Below are 12031 nucleotides of genomic sequence, written 5' to 3' on the forward strand. Positions count from 1 at the left end.
GGGACCTCTGAAGAGGCTATAGACATTGAGTGAGATCCTGAGGATGGTACATTTGGACTGAAGTCCTTATAAAGACAGAAAGAATAGCAGGGATGCAAATGCACACTAGAAATGCCAAGACGCCAGAAGCAGATCATCTCTGAAGCAAGGACAAAGAACTTAGGAAATACCAAACCTGCCAATCTCTTGATCATAAGCTTTTTTCTAGACGCCAGAATTTTCTGTTTAAATCACTCAGTCTTTAGAACTTTGTTATGGCAGCTCTATCTAGCCTAATAATTTTCTTCTATATTTTTAAACTCCACGATGCTCTTAAAGACCTAGAATTACTAGGGCACAGAGGTGTGATGAATGGCTTTAATCCTTATTCCATCTTCAGGCTCTGACACAAAATAGAAAGTTAATAAGGTTTAACACAATTAATTATTGAAAATAAGTTAATTCTACAACTAGAATTTTATTGACAGAATTTTACTCTGGCTAAAAATCTCAAATACAGTATAAAAACCCACTAATATGATACCCCATGATTTAGTGAAGAGCAGTCTCTCCTCTTCAGTGACACCATGCCCAGATGACCAGCTCTTACTTGCCTGCTTTTGGTGCCATACTGCAACAATGGTACAATAATGGCTCTTCATTAAATGATCTCTGAGCATCTGCAATGCCCATAATACCCTGGACTTCTCATGTCATAGAGCTCTCTTCTTACAGAAACTCTCCTACCTAGTGACTGTCTTAAGACAGTCAAATAGATCCTCTGTCAGAGGATCTCCATGTGCTGGCTGATCTCTCAAGAAAAATACAACTATTTAAAGAAATGTTTTAAACTTGGATCAAATATTTTCATACAATCACACCATATCTGATCCCCAGAAAGAACAATAAGTCAACTTTCAATTAAGGTAGTACCTTACTTCATAGGTAAGAAAACTGAGTCCCAGGCAAGCTAGAAATGAATTGTTCAACTTATTGTCACCAGATCTGGTCACTCATGGCATGGTCCATGGCTGGGCAGCACTGATATCACCTGAGCATTTGTGGGATATACAAGCTCTCAGGACCAGTCCTGTTCTGTTAAATAGACTCTGTGCTTTGTAGTTGGAGAAGGACTTTTGAACAATGACAGTGGAGAGATATGAATTGAGATTTAGTCATTTTTAAGTTAAGATTCTTAGAGCTTAAGTATGGTTCAGTGGTAGACTGTAGAATGCCTACCTTATAAGTTTGAGGCACTGAATTCAAATTCTAGTATCACCAAAAAAAAAAGAAGAAATAGAAAGAAAAATATATCAAGTTTCTTTGCCCTTGTGCATCATCACTGGGACTTTTGAAAACAATGTACACCATCCTCACTTAGTTTTTCCCCCACCCTCCCACCCACCACCATCACCACCACCCCCTGCCAAATGATATAATTTTAGTGATGTCAGGTGAGACAACAAGGTTGCAAAGCAGCCCATTTGCTTTCTGTGAAACTGGACATATTCAGAGCTATCTCTTAGAAAGGAACCAAACCATTTCTACATGATACTACCTTGACAACCTACATTCTAACAACTGACCCACATAACTGTGTAATGAGGAAGGCTTAATTAGCTCTATTTCATCAACAAACTGACAGCTCAGATAAGTGAATAATAAACTAGCAGAGTTTTTGCCTTGCTAGCATCTCTGACTCCAGCTGGGCAGAACTCTTCCCCCTGAAACCATAAAATCATTCAGAAACAGTTCTGCAGTAATGGTTCTACAACACTGAAATCTCACAAGAAGCCAGGTGCCATCCTAGCTACTCAAGAGATGGAGCTCTTAGGATTGAGTTTCAAAGCCAAGTGAGCAAGAAAATTCATCAAGATTCCATCTCCAATTAACCAGCCAAAAGGCTAGATTGGAGGTGTGGCTCAATTGCCAGCCATGAATGGAAAAGTGAAACTACAATATGAGGCCCTGAGTTCAAGCCCTGGTACCACCCCTCCCACCACCACACACAATCTCATGAGGGCTCCTCATACCACAAGATGTTGGTCACTTTTGTGTCCTATGCAGGGTAAGGTTGAACGTCTTAATTTAGAGCCAAGGACTTTTGTATTCTTTACTGTATTCTTCTTCAATTATCTCTCCAACCTGTCATGATAGCTGTTGTCTTTTCTCTCACATGATACAGAATGCCAGCTTCTTCGATGTATATATTCACTTCATGTTACATGTTCTGCTGAAATCCTGAGATGCTTGAAAGGGAGCTGGGATGAATTTATGATGACAGTGAGTGGGTAAAGCCACATGCTTTCTCTCTTTTGTTCAACACTGGGAGGAAGACATGAATGACAGCCCATTCCTTCGGGATCACTTACACATTATAATGCCCACACCTTAGCTTCTTTAGTCATGGTGAGATGAAAAAGAAACAGAGCAGATACAGGGAAGACATTCAGATTCCAAATAAAACTGGGGATATGATGAATGAATACTCTGACTGATATTCCATATGGAAAGAAGGCGTGAACTATTCATGTGGCAGCTCAAGGAGACAAGGGGCATGCTGAGTGCATTCATGCTCTACCACAAACAATTCCCACTATAATCAACTGCCTTCTGGAAGCTCCACTGACCTTGCCTGTGCTGTTTCCAGTCACTCTTCATCTTCAGAAAAGATATCCCTTTGCTATTTACTTGCCAGCAATAAGAAGAAGCAGAGAATTACGTTTGTTCTGGCAAAAACACTGAATCTCGAGACTCCAAGGATCCTTATTTAAAATACTGGTAGACTCATAGATTTGCCAAGTAATATATAGATTCCTATGGGTTACAGTTACATAGTCAGTCAAAGAATTTAAGAATCCCTATTATTTTTATTCCCAGGTTCAGTGAACTGCTGGTACAATCCTACCAATACAGAGTTAAAGATAGAGCCAAGTAAATACTTTAGTATTTTCTTGCTGCTGTTCTATTTAATCAGATTTCCATACTAGGTAAAGGGTACTTCATAATATGCCAATCCTGATATTTACTAGAGAGTGTGTATTAAAACATTGCTTAATAATTGAATAATAATAATAATAATTAACTATGACTTTGTTTGAAATGGGATTTCCATCCTTCACATCTCTCAATAGTTTGATCCAAAGAAGATATTTTTCAGTGTTTGAGTTAGATTTGAAATGTTATGTATACAGGAGTATTTTTTAACCTAAATTAATATTTGAATGCATGGATTTAGCACTTCATAGGAATTTTAATAAAAAAAAAGAGAATGTTTTTGGCAAAGGAAGAAATCTTGCTTTCTTATGGCCTGGACTATTCTCATTTGGGAAGGAAGTGTTGACAATCATATATGCTTAAAATTATGGTAGCTGTGAACACATAGCATTGTGGTTACGAGCTTGGGACTCACACCATTTCTCCTATAACACCTACTCTTGAACATATTACCTCTCTGAGCCTCTATCTCCCTTTCCATGGAACAAGGAGCCTTAATTACATCCTTAGTAAATAGCCCCCTGGAACTACTAAGAAGAGTAAAAGAGATTGATGTGATTTATCATTGGAAGCTTACTATGAGGAATGGCTTCACTCTACTGAGAGGCCATGAACATTAATAAGATATGTTTCAAAGGATTCTAATTGGACTTGTTCCATTACCAAAAAATCAACCATTAGGTTAATTCTCTATACATTGTTAGGGTCAAATTTTAAGATTGTTTTACTTAGCTAGTTATAGCATAATCCTAAATAAATTACTCAAAAATTTATATCGATGAACATCGATTCATATTGATGATGCTTGAGGATTAGAGACTGGAAATTGACGGTAAAAATTATTTCCCTGAAGTTCAGATCCCAGGGTTGTATTCCTTACACTGTGGAATGCAACATAAATTGAGACACTTGGATATTGAGAAGTCATCATCCTTTGATCCATAAACTAACTAAATGTGATTAACATGGCATTTTCCCTGAATCCAGCTCAGGGCCAAAAGTCATTCAAGAAGCATATGCAAATATCCTGGGAAATGTCAACTTAAGCCAGGGCATCTTCTTTGGACTTGAAACAAGCAAGTATTAGAATATTGTTTCTAATTTTAGCTACACAATCTAAATGGGAATGGCCAAACAGCATCATCCTGGAACTGGGAATCTCAACTCATATACCTTTGCTAAGATCCAGAGATACTCAGACAGACATAAAAAAATCCCAGGACTTACTTGTTAATCACACTGCTTGGGTGACTAAGTTTTTATGTCTTTGCCACAAACTACTCCAAACCTTACTGGTCAGATCTTAAGAGAGATCTCAGGGTTTTGGAGTGTCCTGGTAAACCCAACTTTCTCTTTCATCCCTACCTGACACGCCTCAATGTAGGGATCAACAAGAAGTCTAGACCTTCTGTGTGTTGTTCACGGAACAATCCTACCCTGCTTGTCCACATTTTCACAGGCAGAGTGGGGATGGGCCCCAGAGCTTGGAGTTGTCTTGCCAGCCACCCCTCCCAACCTCCACCAATCCTCACTGGCTCTTCACCATTCTCAGGACTAATACTAGTACCTGATGCTCCCCTCTTTCAGTCACTCACCATAAAAAGCCAGAACATCTAAGCTATCTGTTACCCTTAAGGGCAATGTTTCCTCACCAAGCACCAGTCCTGTGCCCCAAACCCAGCAAGATTCCACACTCCTCCTTTATTTCTTCTCTCTCTCTCTCTCTCTCTCTCTCTCTCTCTCTCACACACACACACACACACACACATACACATACAATACTCACGTATACATACACACACTCAAACTCATGTATATGTGTTTATTCTCTCCACTAAAATGTAAGTTCCATAAGGGAACTTATAGATTGACATTTTCAAAGAAAAACATTGTATCCTTTTATATTGATGTAAATTTAGAAGTTTCATATATATTTTATTGAAATATATGTAAATATAGATAGATACACATATAGAAATAGATAATAGATACATATATAGAATTAGATAGATAGATAGATAGATAGATAGATAGATAGATAGATAGATAGAATTAGCTGATACCAGGTTGCATTTATGGATCTGGAACTTCTTAGGGCAAGAACATGAAAAAGAAAAAAATATAAATGAAGTTTTTCATATCAAAATGAAAAGCAAAGCTGAGTCTCAGTTTACCTGTGTTTCTGGCTGTCACAAGATGCCTTTTGGCTAGATAGCCCCATTTCCTTTGATTCCTCTAAATTTTATTACACTTATTATTTTCACTTACTTTTCCTTAAAATGTTTTTATGTGTTTTTTTCCCAGATGTTGAAAATTAGAAGTGGTTATCAGTAGATAATTACATGTCTAAACTTGTTCAAGTAGGTTTCAATTTATCAGAATTTTACATTCATAGATATCCTAATAGAGATATCATACAAGCCACTTTACCTCCAGCAACCCTCAAGCTTGTAGTTTATTTCTTCAGGTCTCAATGTTTACAATCAAGGCACATAAACAAGTGGAGAAAATTCTTATACAGTGGGCAAAAATTACAGCAAAAGAAATTCTGGAAATGAATGATTTCTTTTTCCTTTCTATTGACATATTGACATTACCTTTTGGTTGATACAGAAGTGCACATGGGTGGGGGGGGGGCACAGGGACCTGTGTATGTATACCTATGTATGTCTTTATAGGTACTGTGGTCCAAAAATTAAAAATAAAAAACATAAGAGCAAACAGTTGCTGGTGGCATTTTCAGCCATCTTATTTTGTTTATAACAGAACAGCTTTACTAGCTCTATAATATTCATATTTACTCTCAAGAAGAGAATGAAGTATTCCCATTTCAAAGTGCATCATGTTGTGCTTAGCCATAATGTCAACACAACCTGAAGAACTTAATCAACAATAAGATGCTACCACTAGGTCAATTAAGGAGGAAGTGAAAGTTTTTCTTTCTCATTTTCTTCTCTCCTGCAATAGACAATGGTGTCCTGTGACTATAAAAAAAAATCACATTCTGCAGTAAATAGTGAGTGAGGCCTATAATGCTCATCTCTGCAAAGAATGTTGTCTACATTCCTACCACAATTGCTGAGTACGTATACATACATAGCATAATCTCTTCAATACTGGAAGCTTGGTTATTTAGAAGGAATTTCTTGGCCTGAGTGATATTTTGTTCTCTTCTTTCCAAGACCAGGGCAATATGATCTTTTTGTTGAACCCACATCATGAAGCGTAAGTCTCAAACAATTTCACTAAAGCAGCTTATCAGTGTTGCTTTTGTCCAGGTGTTCCTGCTAGTATCGTTTGCAACAAGATTAAAGCTAATGAAAATCCAAATACAATTAGGAAGGAGGGGTGGGGGAAAGCAAGATTCTAAATCAGGATGAATCTCATTGTGCTGGAGGGATGCACACTTGATAGCAGAAGTGGAGGAAATGAAGGCTGATTGCAAGCCTGGTTGGAGTTGCACATCATAGGAGGGAAATCAACATCATCCTGATTACTGCATGTGAAAAAAAACACATGCAACTCCTTCCTCTCTCCTCTCTGTGTGCTGACATATCAAAAGCCATGATGCCTGCTCATGGTAATGGGGTAGGAATGACATGTGATGAATGGTAGTTAATGATACAAGAGACAGATTCTTGAGTCAATATCAAAATTTTAAAAATATCCAAAGCTTGGCATCCTAAACCATTACTACTTTGAGAAGAGTGTGGAATTCTCTACCAATGAGCAGAAACTTGGAGCCATTATCAATAACAGGTGACCCAATGTCTTTGTGTCTGGCTGACTCTGCTACCCAGCATTCATAACCCATCTCTTTATACAACTCAGGCAACACATTCACCACGAAGTGCTCTTCAAGATTTAGCTTATGAAACCTTGAACAACCATCATGCTCCTTTTCCACCTGTTTTATTTTGGAAGCCCTTTTTGTCCCTCCCACAGCACATTAACCAAATCAGCTAATGTGTTGGTCCTGAGAAACTAAAATCAGCGGACTTGTCTCCTTAATCTTTGTATTCCTGCTTGTTGCCTGGGAATTAGCAACAAGTATTATCTTACTTTTCCTACCTCACTTCAACCAAAACTTTATATTACATTGAATTGTGCATGGATTTGGTCAACACATAAAAGTCTTCAGCTTTATCACATCATAGAAGCGAAAATCTTTAAATGGCTATTATTAAGGAATAGAATTGTGGTGAAACATCAGTGTGGTGTAATATGAAGAACAGAACAAATAAAAGTATAAATGTGGTGTAAAATAACAGAATTTCCTTCTAAGTTTACATGTGTATATAATATCTGTTGTGAGTATATGTGTGTACATACATATATATGTAAATTTATGTATCAGAGGGAAGAATGTGTGTATTAATTCTGACAGGATGAAAGAAAATTTAAGATATTTCATTCAAACCTACCTTCAGGATATTTTTAGGGTATAAGTGAAATATCTGCAGTGAACCTTGGTAATTGAGTCCTTCCGTCATATCTCATTACTTTCCATATCTCCTCTAATTATTTTCCATATCTCTCCCTCCTCAAATGAAAAAACTAACACCTCTGGCACCATATGAGTTTCAGGTATGTAAGTAGAATATGGACTAAGTAATAATTGGTAACAAAAGGCTCACTTTAGTTGTGCATTGGTGGCTCATCTTAGCTTCCCAGGAGGCTGAAATGTAAGGATCATGCTTAGAAGGTAGCCTGGGCAGGGAAGTCCAGGAGACTCTTCTTTCCAATTAACTATGAAACAGCCAGCTCTGGCTGGTAAATCTCCAGCCTCCAGCAAAAAAGCTAAGGGACAGCACCCAGACCCTGAGTTCAAGCCCCAGTGCTAGTACAAAAATAAAGAAAAAAACAGTCTGAGTTTGTATCACATCTTTTACCAGTTAGACAAGCCTAGATGCCCAGATGCTACCTACACTCTGCACCTTCTCATTCCTCCCAGAGAATGTTCTCGTCTCTTCACAGCTCCTCCTCTTTCCAATCAAGGCACTGATACTGCCAATTGACCAGATTCTTTCTCTGCTTTTGGCACTGGGAGCTTGTCCTGTTGCAGGATAAAAGCAGAATTCTCTGCTGTCTGCAGGGCATTCCCCAGGGACCTGAGCACGAAACCCAAACTTATATAAAATCATATCCTGTTTGCAAACATCATATTCCCTTTGCTTCTCACTAATCTGGGCCTGTAAACCCCAGCACAGCTTGCAAGCCCATTCTTCATCTAAACAAATGCCATAAGCCCCTTTATACTTTTACAACCATGTCAAAAAATAATAACGCCTGCCAATAGTGATGTGATTGGAGTTGCCTCCTCCAAGCCATAAAAGAAGCGCAGAGTCTGTTATCAATTTCTCTAAGTGTATCAGGGGAATTATGGGTCGATTCAGTTCCAAGTTATAAATGACAACTCAAAAGCCGCAGAAGTGTTTGAAGCTGGGAGCTGATGACGACATTATCATAAAAGCCTGCTCGTCCTTGCTTTTGCGGGTTTTTTTTTTTCTATTTTGAGGGAAAGAGGGAGGGCAGGGAATGCTATCAAATGAAGAAGGGAAAATAAGGCTGAGAAATGACTTCAAGATTTCTTCACACAGCAGCAGGTCAGATGGCCAGGAAAGTGATCACTATTTTTAGTAATGTACCCTGAGGAGTGAGAGCTAGCTGGTCCTGCCCTGGCTATTGTTTCCAGAGTCTCCTAATTATCTTGTTTTACTGCACAATGGCCAAGCCAGTGCTGGGACATGCATATACTTATATTCTTTTATATTTTCTTGTGGTTCAATCAAAATAAGATAGAAACACAAAGAAACTTGGAAACATTAGGTGCTTGGACAAACTGTAGAGCATATATTAAAGCATCTTAAATGCCAGGCGTCCCCTGAACTGCTTGACCAATGCACCAATTCCCAGAAGCAATTTTATGGGAATATTTAATAAAGAAGTAGGGGTTTTCTGATTTCATAATGTCTCAGACTATCTCCTTAAAAGTCAATCAATCGGTCAGTATTTACTAGCTCTATATTAAATCCATCCTGAATGAAGTTATATATTCTAAGTAACTGGAGTTTACTTAGAACTTACATAGAATGTATTAGAAATCATTGAGTATTTTTGGAAACCGAAAGCAAAGGGTCTACTGTTAGGTAATTTGAACCAGAAGTATGCTTTAAGATGAAAGCAATTGAAGTCATTTTCAAACTCTCCAGGGTATGCCATCAGTGGAGCCACTCCAAGTCAATATTGGATTTCTACTGTATAGTCAATATATCTGGGATTGGATTGGAAATGAAAATGTACACTGGTTCAAATCCAGAGGACCTAGAATTTCCACTAGCACTTGTATCAAAATCAGAGATCTGAGGGACTAAGGTGGCTTCTGAATTGTCAAGAACATGATTTGATTCTTAAAAGCAGAAGCAAGTACAACCTTGTGCAACCCCTGCCCCCCCAAACACATACCACTTTCTCTTACTCTTTCTCTCTCTTTCTCCCTCCCTCTCCTTCCCTACCCCTTCCATCTCCCAGACTTACATTAAATGCCCTTAGAAGATATATAAACAAATTTGATGTGGAAAATGCCCCTCTCCATTTTTCTCAAGCACTAGTGAAGTCATCCTAACCCACATCTCCTGCTTCTGCCTGCCCAAGCAACCTCTACCCACCCCCATTCCCACTGCCGCTTGGTTCATCAGGGAGAAACTTCTAGGCACTGTGCTTTCTACTGGATATGCAGGCCAGAAGCAGCAATCACGATGCATTTTGAGTTATGTTTAAGAGTTGGCTAGATCCTTCTGTCTGGAGAATAAGAACTTATCTTGACATGGGCTTAGAACAGGTGAGCAGAAGTATTTCACATTTAAGAGATAGTGAGTTAGAGGAACACCTTGAGTCAGATTTGGGAGGTGAATTCCAAGTATCCATCCTGAGTTAAGCTCTGGGTCAGGAAGTAATTGCCCTTATCAGTGGGCTTTTATTGTTGTTGTTGCTTTGTTTGATTTTTTTGCATTAAAAAAACCTTTTTGTAAACAAGGACACAGAATGACCCATTGCAAAAATGATGCCCACAAGAAGTATATTGGAAACGAACTTTACAACTTCGGGGGTGGAGGGAGGGGCATGCAGTTGTGGCAGGTGGGGGAGGGAAGGGATAGTGGGGAAGGGGTAACAATAATCTACAAGTAATGTACTCATTGCCTTACTCATGAAACTGTAACCCTTCTGTATAGCATCTTTACAATAAAATACAATTTTTTTAAAAGCTTACATTTATAACTTCAAAAACCCTTCTTATTGTTTAAATCATATTTTACCTCATTGTTTCTGTAAAATTCTTTTTAAAACAATTTTTAACTTCAAATGGTTGTACAACGTAACATGTCTATTTCTGTGTTGAGTGCATTCTATTCTGAGTCACCCCTGGCCTCATTCTCTTCCTCTTCCCCTAAACTAAGGTTTTTCACAACCTTGATTCCCTCCCATCATTGATTCCCACCAAGTATCCATTATCTCTGTTTTCATCTTTGCCTCATTTTTAAGAAAGCAACGATTCTTCCAAAGTAGCAACTCATGAGGAAATATGTACAAAATTCAATAAATCCTTGCAAGCTCCTGGCTCCACATGGGGCTTTTATTAAAATTAGCAAGAATTAATGTGGGGCTGACCATTGTCCCATGTCAAGCGTAAAAAGCAAAAGTCACTAGTGAGTTGCCACAAAAGAAACTGTACTATCTTAGCTGCACTGAATACTGCTCCACGGGAAACGAGGCCTGCAGTCAATCTGGCCAAGATGAGAACTACGGAAGAATCTTCAAAGTTCTTTTGACATGCCTTCATGCAAACAGGCATGCCAATCCCACATTTTCAGTCAGTCTTTCACTGTTAACTACATGACTGAAGGAAATTACTTCACTTCTCTGAGTATTTAGTTTCTCATCTAAAAAGTGGCATGAAAACTAGTGACTGTGTTTTACTAGCTTCCTGAACTCAGATGTATATTGATAAACTATAAACTCCAAATGGATATTGATTGCAGTTGCCATACTTCTTTCCAGAGGGATCAAAATCACAGATGAAGGAACAGAAGGATATCCCTCACTAACTCTGCCAGCATTAAAATGATCAAATGGCCAGGCGAGATATAAATTTTCCACAAAAGATTTAGCTACAACAATAATTGTTGAAAACATGATAAATATATCATGAGGTTTGTTTCCTCCCTTCCATATCCAAGAAACCTAATTAAGTTAAATACGTTGGTCCTTGGAAACCTGACCTAGAATTATGCTGTCCTAACATAACCACGCAAATTCAAACCTATTTTTAGTCTTCTACATTTTAATAGAATAAATTTATTGTGTAATGTCTTATTGGATAGAAGTAAGCCTGGAGTTTAAATTATTTAACATCCCACAATTCCTAAAGTCTATAAAAGTAGCTGTAGGGAAAAACAAATCAATGGGCTCTTTGCAGAGTGACGGTTTGTTGCTGGTAAGGGTTAACTTTAAATAGATTGCAGGTTACAGGGTTTGTTCTAATCATCCACAAAAAAAAGCAAAAAAAATGTAGACATTTTTCTTCATATGTATCTGGATTTGAGCAAATTTGTCCTTGAAATGTGGTATAAATATCCTGGGTCAAAAGGCTTTGTTAATTATTGAAGACAAAAAATGGCCTCAAGGGGCTCACAAACCAAAAGTCCCATGATGCAAAGCACTTTTTGAAGTTCATTCCATTTCACCAGGAATATAATGTATGTGCATAGTTAGTCTGTTCCCATTGAAATTGAATTCTGCTGCAAAATTGTGTCAAAACCTCTTGTATTAACTTTATTTCTAGGCAGACAAAAGTTTTCAAAGCTGGCTTCGTGTATGTGACCTGTCATACAGGAACTTACAGCGTGGAGGAGGTCCTTGTTCTTGGTGAGTGCTACGTTGCCACTATCTCAAATTCACCATGATTTTTGAACAAGGAGCTCTGCATTTGGCAATTTGCTTTGTAAATTATACTGCCAGTTCTCAAGGCTAATAATATCTTTACTGAAAAGTAATA

General features: G+C 38.1%; 1 protein-coding gene across 6 annotated transcripts in view; it reads right to left on the reverse strand.

Moving 5' to 3' along the window:
• Hdac9 (histone deacetylase 9) overlaps positions 1-12031 on the reverse strand; it is an 851473-nt gene that overhangs the window by 203845 nt on the left and 635597 nt on the right. The window lies entirely within an intron of this gene.

Source organism: Dipodomys merriami, unplaced genomic scaffold (assembly GCF_024711535.1).
Source record: "Dipodomys merriami isolate MVZ:Mamm:240054 unplaced genomic scaffold, mDipMer1.0.p SCAF_5, whole genome shotgun sequence".
Classification (NCBI taxonomy): Eukaryota; Metazoa; Chordata; class Mammalia; order Rodentia; family Heteromyidae; genus Dipodomys; species Dipodomys merriami.